This window comes from Camelus dromedarius, chromosome 10 (assembly GCF_036321535.1).
Source record: "Camelus dromedarius isolate mCamDro1 chromosome 10, mCamDro1.pat, whole genome shotgun sequence".
Lineage (NCBI taxonomy): Eukaryota > Metazoa > Chordata > Mammalia > Artiodactyla > Camelidae > Camelus > Camelus dromedarius.
In genome coordinates this window covers 4,687,932-4,700,760 of record NC_087445.1, presented here as the reverse complement: position 1 = coordinate 4,700,760, position 12,829 = coordinate 4,687,932, and the positions used below count along the sequence as shown (strand labels likewise).

The following is a 12,829-nucleotide window of genomic DNA, read 5'->3' as shown; positions in this document are numbered from 1 at the left end:
GGAAACTTCTTTGTGAAGGAAAACAGACTCTCTGGGAATTCAGGAAATAACCCTTAAACTTCAAGCCAAGTCTCTCTTTCAATGTAATTTCATCAGTAACTTAAAAAAGGCTAGAAAATAAAACGACCACGACCTAGGACTGTCTTGCAGGAGCAAGTGAAAGGCCATTCACACTCTGCTGAGGTGAAGGCAAGAGCGTGTCAGTATCATTCCTTCTATTTCGGCAAATGTTTAGAAAATAATTTTAACCAAGTTTTTTTAATCAAAAAAAGTGCTTTTTTTTTTTTAAACAGATATTTGCCATGTTTGGTCATTAAAAAAAATTTTTTTTCCCTAAGGCAACTTACTTTTTTCTAAAGAAAAACAAATAATAACAGTAATACAAATGAATTAAAGCCCCAGGCACGGCCTCATCCCTGTCCCTGCCTCCCCAGGCCTGTTCAGCAGCAGGGCTGGTCTTCAGGGACACAACAGGCTGCCTTTCACTAAACTGCCCATCATGGGATCCTGTTCCCTGTCCAACATGGCCTGCTTGGAGCAACCCTGCACCATTCCAACTCTTCCCCACGGAGGCAGTTTTCCCAGGCTCTGCCCAGCTACCCTTTGTGCTTCAGATACAGAAAGCCAGCCTCACTGTCAAAGGATCTTCAGTACGGTCAGTAGTTACCTCCCTACGGGGGGAAGGCAGCCCTGTGCCTAACTTGGTCAACCATCTTCACTGCTGTTTCTGCCCCATCCCTCAAAAACAAACAAAACTAAACAATAAAAATGCAAAATCTTTTCATCACCTATCAACAACTGGACCTAGAGCCAGCAATTAAGAAGCAGGTGGCATCCTTACCTCCTAACAGCCATATCCCACCCCGGAAATCTGGCCCCTCCCCCGTACCCCCGCATTCCTTCATCCTTGGTCTTTCATTTTTGAGCAAAACCAATGGAGGAAAAAAAATGATCTCTCTCCACAGGAGAATAAAATATACCTTGAAGAATTAACCTATTCTCTTTAAACATCCTAAGAATTCAAAGTCTTTTGACCACTGACCCCTTAAAAATTGAGTTCTGACCTAAGAACAGCAAGTTTTAGCAAGTTACTGGTTTCCATGTACAAATAAAGTAAAAATTATTTTTCCAAATGGCATAAATTTAGCTTAACCTTCACAGGAGGAGAAAAGGATGCCCTGGGAGACCCACAAGGACCGACAAGAGATGCCACTGCTCCCCGGGTCTCATGCTACAAAAAATTCAGAAATACTAAAACTGCCCCAAATTCGAGTCGATGTGATGCATGAGCTAAACAGCGCCTCTCGAGAGCTGGTCAATATTTCATCAGGCGACTGGACATCTTCATATGCCCCTAGGAAGGTCCGTCAACATCAGCATAATCTAAGGCTACTGGGTCTTGGAGATCCCAACAGACAAAGGAAATCTCAAAACCACACAAGTTTGGTTTTGCAAATGTGGAAACGGGACATGTGACAATGATTAGCATCATGACATGCCGAATATAAAGATTCATAAATTCCGCTAAATAACATTCATCAATTTTGTTTTACCCCCCAAAATTATTTACAATATTAAATAGGGTGCGAAATATAGAGCATGTAAACCCAGGAGGGAATTTTTACAACAGAGCAAAAGTTCTGTGGCTCCTCCACACCGCCCAAGGTGGGAAACACAGGTGTAGGAGGAAACCCGCAGCATCCCTGAGACCGGCTTCCGAGGAGCTCTGGCGTCAAGTTCCCGGTCACCTGCCAGGACGCGACCGCTGCCAACGTGGGCACCGCGGCGGCCCGAGCGCGCCCAGGGCGGACGGGGAAACGACGTGCCGCCCCGCCTGGCCGCGTGCCAATCCCGCCGGCACACATGGCACTAGCGCTAGCGCGGCTTTGGGGCTGCACGCTTTTGACTTCGGATGCCGACGCGCGTGACACAGCTAAGAACAAAAAGGCCCTGCATCGCCCCAGACTGGCCTCCGCAGGGGAGCCCAGCGACGGAGGAGAGCCCAGGAGAGCGAGCCCAGGAGGTCGGGGCGGCCCGGGAAGGAGACTCCGGCGCGGGGAGGTGCGGAGCCGGCCCCGAGCCGACTCCGGTAAGAGGCAGCGGCCCGGGCGCAAGCCGCGGGGTGTCTCCGGAGCCCAGCGCCGGGTGCCTGGGCGCGGGCGCGGGCCCGGAGCCGAAGAGGGACAAGGAGCAGGAAGGAGGCCAGGCGGCCGGAGGGCGCACCGCACACGCGCGCCGCCCACTCACCTCCTCCCGCAGCTCCGCGCAGCGGGCCCCGCTCCCAGGCCGCCCGAGCCGCTCTCCCGCCGCCGCCGCCGCCGCCGCCGGCCTCGCGCTCCCGCTCCCGCTAGCTCCGCGCCCCGCGCCCCGCGCCGCGTCCAGCGCCGACGCGTCTCCGGCCTCCGCAGCGGCGAGTCCCCGCCCCCGGGCAGCGCCGGCGGCGCGGGGCGGAGGCGGCGCCGCGAGCGCGAGGCTGCGAGACCGGGGCCGCGCCCGGACGCCCGGCCGCACGGCGCGCGCGCCCTTCGGCGGGAGCCGGAAAACCCACGTCACGCCCCCTCCCCGCCGCTCGCCGCCCTCCCGGGACGCGGCTCCAAGAGCGGCGCGGAGCCGTCCCGACGCTGCCGAAGGAGGCGCGTAAGCTGGGCAGCGGCGGCGGCGGCGGCGGCGAGAAGGGCCCGCGAGAGACGCCCCCGCGCCCCCACCGCGAAGGGATTTGCCGGAACCCAGAGCGGACCACACCCAGCATCACACTCCCGGCCACACTCACGTCTCCTTCAGTGGTCCCGGCCTAAGCTGCCCAGAGAGGGGGCCAGCGAAACACAGGTTTTTAGGGGTCTGTATACACAAGTTTGTCTTTTTTCTTCCACCAGTCCTTCCCACAGCTGTTACCGCTCAGCTTTAATTTGTCGGGTTGTGACCCTCTGACCGCGGGCAACAGATGAAACGAGTATTAACTGGGCGCTGCGCGAGCGGGATCCTCAAGGACTCTCCATCCTTAGAGATGGATCTGAAACAGCACCCAGGTGGCCCTTGGGCACGCGGAGGTTTGAGGAGCAGTGTCGAGCCACACCTGAGAGAATGCCGCAAAACGAATAACCTACCGGATAACCATACTAGAAAGTTCTAAAGCAATGGGTCTTAACCCTGACAGCTCTGGCCAGATACTAGAATTATCTGGGAGCTTTTAGAGTGTGCAGATGCCAGGGTCCCACCCCTGGACTTCTGAGCGTTGGTGTTTTTGCTTGTTTTAAAATTCCCAGGTAGTTCTAACATATAACCGAGAATGAGAACAATTTTCCTAAAATCATTTTTGCCATCCTACCTAGCTCTGGTGTCCAGGAACCCTGTGACTCAACACCAAAACCCAACACCAAAAAACAAACAGGGACATATGCAAATTTCCAAGGAAAGGTTCACAGCCAGAATTATTTTCAGCCAGAACAGGCTCACTTTGGAAAAGGTGACCAAGATATCACATTACCACTTGAGCATGGGTCTCCTTAATTAAGTGCAGGAAAAGGATCTTTATGAGCTAAAGCCTTTCGCCTGAACTGGGAGCTAATAATAGTGGCCCTTTTAGAGTGATATTCTACTGTATTCCAAAATGACATTTTCACTAGCGATCTTTAGCCTACCATCTGGTCAGACCAAGTGTGCAAAAGCTGAGCATGTGCTGGCCATCAGCCCTGGCTTTTCCGAGGACTTGCCTTGCATCGCTTGGCTCTGATCTTGTACTGACCTTCAGTGACCATAATCGGGTTTGGGGACAGCTATAGTAACTTCCCTTCATTGCTCCTGTGGCTCGGAGGCTATGGACCATAAGTTCCATCTCATTTGCCTCTAAGTAGGTCTCCATTAGTGTCTCTCATTTATCAGCAACTAATTAGTCAGTGTCTAAGCCAGTGATTCTTAAACACTTTACAGAAGAAGTCCATATGTCTAGGTACCAGGGCAGCTGGCTGAATTAACTACATCTTTATTGAGGGGGAAATTGGTCCTTTTCAAGTTTCATGAGAATCTTTGGGACAAAATTTGGAATTTTTTAAGATGTTGGTTTTTGAGAAGGTTAAAGAAAAGTATGCAGAACTAGAGTATCCTTGTATTTAATGAAGAAATTGAATTTGTAATTAAAACTCCCCCAATAAAGCAAGCTCCAAGCTGCTATGGTCTGAATGTCTGTGTCCCTCCAAAACTTATATGTTGAAACCTAACCCCTGAGGGGATGATATTAAGAGGTAGGGTCTTTGGGGAGATTAGGTCATGAGGGTGGAGCCCTTGTGAATGGGATTAGTGCTCTTATAAAGTGGCCTGAGAAAGCTCCCTTGGTCCTTGCACCATCTGAGGATAAAATGAAGAGTCAACAGTCTGACCAGGAAAAGGGCTTTCGCCAGAACTGGACCATGAGGGCACCTGAATCTTGGATTTCCAGACTCCAGAGCTATGAGAGATATATTTCTATTGTGTATAAGCTACCTAGTCTGTTATTTTGTTATGGCAGCCTGAATGGACTAAGACACCAGGCCCAACGGACTTACTGATGAATTTTTAAAAGCATTTAAGAAAAAAAGAATTACAATTCTACACAAACTCTTTTCCCCAAAAGTTGAAAAGGAAGAAGAAATCCTTTCTAATTCATTCTACAAAGCCAGCATCACCCTAATACTGACACCAGTCAAAGGTAACAAAAGAAAACTGCAGACCAATATCCTTCATGAATGTAGATGCAAAAATTCTAACAACATTTTAGCAAATTGAATCCAACAGTATATTAAGAAGATACTACAACATGACCAAGTGGGGTTCATCCCAGGAAAGCAGAATTATTTTAACATTTGAAAATCAATTATTTTAATCCACTATATTAACTAAAAAACAAAAAATATGATCATCTCAATAGATGGAGAAAAAGTATTTGACAAAATCCAACATGCATTCCTTATACAAAATTTCAGCAAAATAACAGTGAAAGGGAACTTCTTCATTGGGACAGAGGGCATCTGCCAAAAGCCTCTGACATCATACTTAGTAGTGAAAGACTGAATATTTTCCCTCTAAGATCAGGGATAGGATGGGGATGTTTTTCCTCTCACCACTTTTATTTAACATTGTACTAGGGGTACAACTGAACAAGAAAAATAAGTGAAAGGCACCCAGGCTGGAAAAGAACAAGTAAAACCCGTTTTTATTTGCACACGCGCATCTATCAAAGCGTTCCATCAGAAAATCTGATGGAATTTGAAAAATCAAAAAACTACTAGAACCAAGAATTTGGCTATTTCTTAAGCAGTTAAACATGTATCTACCATATGATCTAGCCATTGCAGTCCGAGATATTTAGCCAAAAGAAAAGGAAACATTCAAGACTTGTACACAAGTGTTCACAGCAGCTTTATCTGTGATAGCCCCAAACAGGAAGCTATCCCATCAGTGGGTAAATGGGTAGGAAAAATTGTAATTTATCTCTATAATAGGATACTACACAGCAAAAGAAAAAAAACACTAATGAACTACTCACACACACAACATGGATGAATCTCAAAATAATTTTCTGAGTGAAGAAGCCAGACCAAAAAAAAAAAAAATTATTGTATGACTCCATATGTATTTTTAAAGCCTACATTTTTTTAGAATTGGAATTGTAGAAAAGTAGTCACAAGGTACAAATGTTCAGTTACAAGATAATTAGCAGGGATGTAATGTACAGCATGATGATTGGTGAACAGTGCTGTATGATATATATGAAAGTTGTTAAGGAAGGAAATCCTAAGAGCTCTCATCAAGGAAAGCTTCGTGTTTTTTCCTTGATTTCTCTTTTTATTGTATCTATGTGGAATGATGGATGTTAACAAACTTAGTGTGATAGTCACTTCACAAAATACGTAAATGAAACCACTTTGATGAAATTGTTACCAGGAAAAGGAAAATAAGAATCACCTCGGTTCTTAGTCACCTGAAAAAAAGATTTTTGATGAGAGCCAAATAGTGTGATAGAAGCAAGATTTTTATTAGTGAAGCAAAAAAAAAAAAAAAAAAGTGCAAGATAGTACACACCTGAGAATTGGGAGCAGGCCGATCCAAGAAGGGAAAACTGGCACCGCTTCCTCCTTCCTCCTGTTTTTATATCCTGGTTTCGTGATGGATTGATTGATCGACAACTCAAGTTCCCTGTGCTCTGGTTGATTGACAGCTCAGGTTCCTTGTGCTCTGGATTGTTCCTTTCCCCTTCCTCTCCCCCTGCCCAGTGCTCATTTCTCTCTAAACTACCTAACAAAATAAAATTTATATTTTAAGACAGGACAAGAAAAAGTTAATTCTCTGTCAGTTTGGGCCTCCTGCCTCCCGCCTCCCTAATGTACAGTGTGCATCTGCATTACACATTAACCAGAGCACCTCAAAGATGGGAGGCCCTGCTCAACCGTTAAGGTCAATTTTTTTTTTTCCTTTCTTCCTTGCTGTAACTTCTTAAAGAATAGCATTCTTAGCAGGGAGGGCATAGCGCATGCTTAGTTAAATCCCCAGTACCTCCTAAATAAATAAATAAATAAAACTAATTACCTCACTCTCTCCCCTCCAAAAAAACTAAATAAATAAATCACTCTTCAAAAACTATTAAAAAAAAAAAAAAAAAGAACAGCGTTCTTTCCCAGCTCTGGAGGGCATCATGACTTCCTCCTCACTTCGTGCGTGCTTACCTGGACTATGTATCCTGGGTGAATTTGATGTAAAACTGCGCGACAGGCCAAGAAATCCAGAGACGAGTTGCTGGGACAAGGAACAGCGACTCCGCTTGGAAAGCCAGCAGACCAAGAGAAACCAAGACGAACGCCAGCTAAAGGCTGTAAGCCAGCAGCTCAACTCTCCAGCGTCCCAGAGAACCACCTGTCCTGAGTTAGCATTAGGCTGCCTTTATACTAAAAGGGGAGGGCGCAAAGCCAAACACTTCCTGGTTCCGGGTCCGCCTCCGGAGGGGAGGTGTTGATTTCTTCCTGCCTGTGGTCATTCACAGGTGCGCCTTGTCAGGATGCTTCCTGGGAGCCAAACAAAGGTATTTAACTTAACTCTCATTACCTGCAAGACAGGGATCCCAGTGATGGGCCCTTATGTATAACTTAAGTTTCTAGGCAACATCCCTCTAGTGATTAACTTGTAGCAAAGGCAATAGAATACAAAGGTCAAAGTAAAGGAAGCAGATCCAGCATGGAGTCAGATCTGTTCTTCCCTGTTACAATCTCAGTATGTCGTTTTGATGTACGATCCTTTGTCTCGAAAATGTACCCACCTGCGCCTTCAACTTCTAACAGGAGGAACAGTTCTTAGAGCTTTCTGAGAATCTGCTTCCCGGGTTATAATCCTCAGTTTGGCTCAAATAAAATTACCTCATTTTCCCTCTTAACTTGATAGTTAATTGAATTTTCATCTACAACCTTCAACTTATACAGTGATGTCTGTCGACTATATCTCTATAAAACTGGAGGAGGGGGTGTCTAGAAAGTAAAATCTAAGCTATACGGGCAGAAAGCGCATCAGTGGTTGCTGGCAGTTGAGCAGTGGGGAGGGAGGGTCAGGCAGGAGCGAGGAATCAGCACAAAGCCCAAGGGAACATATGAGGGGGTGGGTATGTTCACTACTGTGATTGGGACAATTCCACTGGTGCATACTGTCAAAAGAAATAAAACCGAACATTAGTTAAAGGCTGTGAGAGAGATGCTATTCAGTACTGCTGCAGTAGAAGAGAGACCTCAGTGTCATCTGAGCTCAACTCCATGGAAACAAAAGGCAGGAGGCCTTTTAAACATTGAGGTGAAAATTAAATTTTTTTCATTTCTCTTTTTTTTTTAAATGGAGGTACTGGGGATCGAACCAAGTACCTCACGCACGGTCAGCATGTACTCCACAAACTGAGCTACATATCCACCCACGAAAATTAAATTACATTAAATTTAAAAATAAACACGGGTGAGCTAAGGAAAAGTCCCTAAGGACCTTAAAAGATGTGATTAAGCCATCGGTGTCTGCTAACCGGTGCTTATATTAAGGTTGGTTCTTACCATGTCTCAAAGACTGTATGACAAGGGTCTTATCCTTTTTAAAGGTCACATTTCAAAGGACAGGTTCCCTTTGAGAAAGACATTCCTGGATGATAGAAGGTATATATACATCTCAAAGGGACGCGAGAAAGGTCTTAAAATTGCAAGTGTTCTAAAGTAAATGCTCTAAGGGAGGTCAGGGGCTTAGCTCTTGGCTGGAACAAACAGTAAATTATTTTGGCAGCCTGAGTATTTTCCCAGGCAGGACCAGAGAGGGGCTGGGTCAACCCAGGGACACAGCCTTCAGCAGCTGGGAGGTATGTTAGGGTCTGGTCAAGTCTCTGTGTGTTGGGGATTGTTTTATCCGATATTACCCACAGAGAAAAGTTCCAAAACAGCAATACTGCCAACTATATGATATCTGAAAACAGTTTAAAAATATGTTACAGTTTTTCTATAATTTCTTTAATTCATTCTCTTCCTGGTCTCCCACCTTCCCTGCTGGCTTAGCTCCTGCTTCCTGGAATAAATCAGCAGCATGTGAGCCTTTGCCTCTGGGCTCTGCTTTCTGGAAAATTCAAGCTATGGTATTTGTCAGAGGATAAGCATCCTGAAAAAACGGTGTCATTTTACACAGGAACCCTACGCGGGAGCAAACCTTATCTTTGTCAATCAGATAAATGTAAATAATCTCATTGATTTAATTTGCGTTTCTTTCGTGATGAAAGAAATTGAGTACCTTCATATATGTTTTTTAGTCACTTTTATTACCTTTTCTGGTGTTTTGCCCATTTTTCTATGGGGCTGTTTGTCCTTCTTCATTGATTTATGGACACTCTTTATACTAAGGAAATTAGGCTATTGATTGTCATATGTGTTGCAAACATATTTTCTCAACTTGCATTTTTTCCTTAGCTCTGCAAAGGATTTTAATTTTCACTTATTCAAACCTATCAACTGTTTTATTTATTTATTTGCCACAGGCTTAAAAAAGTCTTTCCTCAAAAGGAAGTCTCCTACACTGTTGGCGGGAATGTAAACTGGTGCAGCCACTATGGAGAACAGTATGGAGGTTTCTTAAAAAACTAAAAATAGACTTACCATGTGATCCAGCAATTCCATTCCTGAGCATAGATCCAGAGAAAACACTAATTTGAAAAGACACATGCACCCTAATATTCATAGCAGCACTATTTACAATAGCCAAGACATGGAAACAGCAGATGACTGGATAAAGAAGATATGGTATAAAAATAAAATGGAATACTACTCAGCCATAAAAAAGAATAAAATAATGCCATTTGCAGCAACATGGATGGACCTGGAGATTATCATATTGAGTGAAGTTAGACAGAGAAAGACAAAGATCATATGATATCACATATGTGGAATCTAAAAAAAAAATGATACAAATTCTGTTTACAAACAAAAAATAGATTCACGGACATAGGAGGAACAAACTATGGTTCCAAAGGGGGAAGGATGGGGAGGGATAAATTAGGGGGTGAAGATTAACAGACACACAATATATATAATAAACAACAAGGACCTACTATAGAGCATAGGAAACTATATTCAATTTCTTGTAATAACATATAATGGAGAAGAATCTAAAAAGAAAACATATGTATATGTATAACTGAATCACTTTATAATATTGTAAATCAACTACTAATATTGTAACATATTGTAAATCAACTACACTTCAATAAAAAAATTTTTTAAAAAGGAAGTCAACATCTTAAAAAAGTCTCTCCAAAATTATAAATATATTCTTAATGTTTACTTTTATTCCTTTTTGAGTTTTAGTTTTTGAATTGAATCACTGATATATCTCAGTATTATTTTGATGTGAGGTGTTCTGTGATTTTATCTAATGAGAGACAAAGGCCAGAATGTATTAAAGAATAATCTGTCTCAAGATAACACATTGTTCTGGGTATAAATAAATTTCTAGCCTGTGGTGTCAAAAAAATTTTTAAATCAGTAATCCTTTTTTAAAAAATGTATTGTAAACTAACATTTTTTTAAAAAAATGAAAAGTTATATGCATAAACATTTTTATACATATTTTATTTATAATATAAAAAACTAAAGACAAACTATGTCTTATAATAATTGTGTTATTTTAACTTGAAATATATTTTCTTTAAAATTAAAATTGCGAAAAACTATATAAAATATGAAAAAATATATATATTATTGTAAAGAAAATACAATATAGTATTTATCCAATATTACAATATATAGAAAGGAACATGGAAAAATGTAAATTGGCAAGGTTTTCTCTGAGAATCTGAGTTTTTTCTGGTTTTGATTTGCATTATTGTTACAATGTTCATTGATGCAATAAATTGTTTAAAATCCCATCATACATTTACTTATAATATTATAAATATCTGTAAACCATAACTGGGTGAAAAAATGCCTTTTGGGCAATGGAGAAAAAAATCAAGTAACCTCAATGAGATCTTAGCTTAGGAAAAAAAATGATACTTGAAGGTGGTATGGCTATGTGAGGCAAACAAAATCACATTGATTTAAAAAAGAATTAAAATAAAAATACAAAATTGTTTTTAAAATCTTATAAATGTGGAATAAAACAACAAATGAAGTTTTCACTTCCAATATTCAATCCAGAAAGAAACTGGCCACAGAGATAGAGAAAAAATATTGTGGAGTTTATGTTGTTGTTCTTAACTGGGAAACTCAGTGGCCTTTGATAGCATAAAAGTCATGGCTGCCTTTTTATCCCGTACAAGCCAACACATTTCCTTACAATTTCCGAAAGAAACTGAATGAATTGTTTAGGTCTGATTTTAATAGACTATTTTTTTTTTTTGAGCAGTTTTGGGTTTACAGAAAAATTGAGTGTCAACTGCAAAGAGTTCCTATAACCCTCCCCACTCCCAGTTCCCTGTCATCACCATCTTGTGTTAATACAGTACGTTTGTTATTGAATTCATTTTGTTTGATGGGCCAATATTGATACAGTACCGTCAACTGAAGTCCATAGTTGACATTAGAGTTCATTTTCGGTGTTGTAAATTCCATGAGTTTTGACAAACGTGTAATGACATGCGTCCACCCTGGCAGTATCTTTCAGAGTAGCTTCACTGCCCTAAAAACCCTCCGTGCTCGGTCTGTTCCCCTCTCCCTCCATCCAAGCCCCTGGCAAACACTGATCTTTTTACTGTCTCCATGGTTTTGTCTTTTCCAGAACATCATCTAGTTGGAATCATACAGGATGTAGCCTTTTCAGACGGGCTTTTTTTACTTAGCAATATGCATTTCGGTACCCTCCAGGTCATTTCATGGCTTGATATTTGTATCTTCTTATCTTTGAATAACATTACATTGTCTGGATATATCACAGTTTGTTTATCCATTCACCTATTAAGAATGTGGTTTTGAATCACAGGTTCATTTTTAATCAGCTTTAAATGGTTAATGATAAACCTCCAGATATGCTCGTACAAGGAAGATCTGGGGCGAAGGAAAAGGAAAGGAAGAATGAAGTGGATTGAAGGCTGGGAACAGCCTGCTATGCTTGAACGTCCTATTGTGACTTAAAAAAAGATTTCTTACTCTTTTATTCTTTCATCTTTACTGTGAAAATGATCAAATAATCTGACTATGTTGAATTCATTTTGTTTGAAGATGCACTGGATCCATTGTAACAGTTACAATTCAGGTAATACTTAGTCATTGTTTTCTTAAAAACTAGAAAATGCAGGTTGGCAAAATTAAGAACGTTTAAATGACCATCCTTCTACTTGTTGCCGAGAGATAATCACTGTTTGAATGCCTGTACGTACTCTTTCAGACTTTGCATTTGTGTACATGCATGCACCATATAAAATTCATTTCAATGGATGTACAGTTGATTCTCATAAGTCACAGTACTTATGTCCTTTAAAGTCACCACCAACCCATTGCTCCTAGAGGAAACACAGGGTTAGGTTCCCGTGAGCCTTTTGGTCACAACATTTTCACCAACAGATCAACACGTAACCTTGTTTTATGTATGTTTCTGTTTAAAGGTCACTTATTAAATACATGTAGTTCGTTCACTAACATTGAACTCATGGCCAACAGGACTATAACTCATGCCTGAGTAAGGCTTACGAAACACCTGTATTTTCTCCATGGGACACATCACAGCTTTCTTGCCCTTAGGACAACTTGTCAGCACTTCGACACTCCACTTGGGGGCCATTTTAAACAGCGGAGTCACCCACAAGGAGCACAAAAGTGCAGAGAAAGTGGCACTAAATAGACTACACTTGTACGAGTGTGAGGACTGAAACAAGATGACAGAGGGGCATCTTGTCTGATCCCACCTGGGAACACGCATATCTGACAACTCACATTTCTGGCCTCTCCACGCGTGTCTGCGAATGACTTCGATCTGGAGGTTACAAATGCATTTCATCAAGTAGGCAAATTCACAAACAGGGAATCTGCAAATAATGAGGACCGTATAAATGCCAAAACCAAGCATGCTGTCTTGCAGGTGGCAGTTTCTTCCTAATATGTGAGCAAACATCTTCCCTATCAGCAAGCGTCCTTCCACGTGACCGTCTGTGATGGGTTAAAAGGTATTTTATTGCATGGCTATTAGAACGTGGCTTTAGACAATCTGATTTCCCCATGGCTACTGTAACAAATTACCACAGACTTGCTAGCTTAAGACCACAGAAATTATTCTCTCATAGTTCTGGGAACCAGAAGCCCCAAATCAGCATCACTGGGCAGAAATTAACATACTGGCAGGGCTGTGCTCCCTCCTGGGACTC

General features: G+C 42.3%; 1 protein-coding gene across 3 annotated transcripts in view; it reads right to left on the bottom strand.

The window, feature by feature from the left end:
- GOLM1 (golgi membrane protein 1) overlaps positions 1-7,789 on the bottom strand; it is a 65,727-nt gene extending 57,938 nt beyond the window's left edge. The window contains exon 1 of one of the 3 annotated variants that reach the window (XM_064490114.1): positions 6,696-7,789. The gene's annotated coding sequence lies outside the window, so the exon portion shown is untranslated. Of the gene's footprint in view, positions 1-2,247; positions 2,362-6,054; positions 6,268-6,695 lie in introns of those variants that run through there. The other 2 variants (XM_064490115.1, XM_031447174.2) reach the window with 2 other exon arrangements.
- Positions 7,790-12,829: the final 5,040 nt, after the last annotated feature.